The following is an 889-nucleotide window of genomic DNA, read 5'->3' on the forward strand; positions in this document are numbered from 1 at the left end:
GCCCCAGCCGCCCCCTTCGCTCCCGTTTCTCCCCAACAGCGAAATTCTTGCCGCAGCCGGCGGCTCCCCGCGGCAGATGCTCTGTGCCCCCGACGTCGCCCCGGGTGTTTCTAAAGGAGCGAAGGGGAACGTCGTCTTTGCATGCCTTGTGCTGGGTGTCGGATCTGGGTGCACAGTGGGTGAGGACTGTGGGTTTGTTTGTTCCCCACGGGGACACCCCACCTCTGCATCCCGCTGCCCCCACGCTGAGCCTGGGTCAGCACTGCTGGAGCAGCCGGGCAGGGAAAAACCACCCTCTGCTCCGCGCTGGCACAAAGTAGGGAAGAACTGGTACGTGGCAGGTACCAGGGGTTTTTAAAACAGCGGGACGTAGCCTGCTACCTTTGCTGTACCTGAGAAATACACACCAAGCTCCAAATCTGCCTTTTATTTTCCCGCGAGGGCATACCTGGAGCGGGTGGCCCTGCTCTAGCGGAGCACAGGCATCGGGGAGCTCGTGGGACGCAGCGTCTCACGCCTGCCACGCGTGCCTACGTGCCCTCCTGTGCGCTCGGGTGGAGTTAAGTGCAGTTAAGTTTCTCAGCTATGCCCTCAGGCTTTGCAGCGTGGACACCTCCAGGAGATCTGTCTGAAATTCAGGAGCTGAGCGTCTCTGGGGTGGAGGAATTTGAGCAGATTGTCGTGCAGCGCAGAAAAGCTGGAGGAAAGGAGACTAAAAGCCAAGCAGCGTTTGGGCTGCTAATCCACTCAGTGGCTTCTCTCTTTTATTATGACTTTTTATTATATCACTGCTGCTCCCCTCCTGGGTTAATATCTTTTCCTTGGAGCCTCGCAGAGATTCTCGGCATCTTTTCGGTTACAGCTGTTCCCAGGACGCAGGGAGCAGGCA

The sequence above is a fragment of the Fulmarus glacialis genome, unplaced genomic scaffold (genome assembly GCF_000690835.1).
Source record: "Fulmarus glacialis isolate BGI_N327 unplaced genomic scaffold, ASM69083v1 scaffold31723, whole genome shotgun sequence".
NCBI lineage: Eukaryota > Metazoa > Chordata > Aves > Procellariiformes > Procellariidae > Fulmarus > Fulmarus glacialis.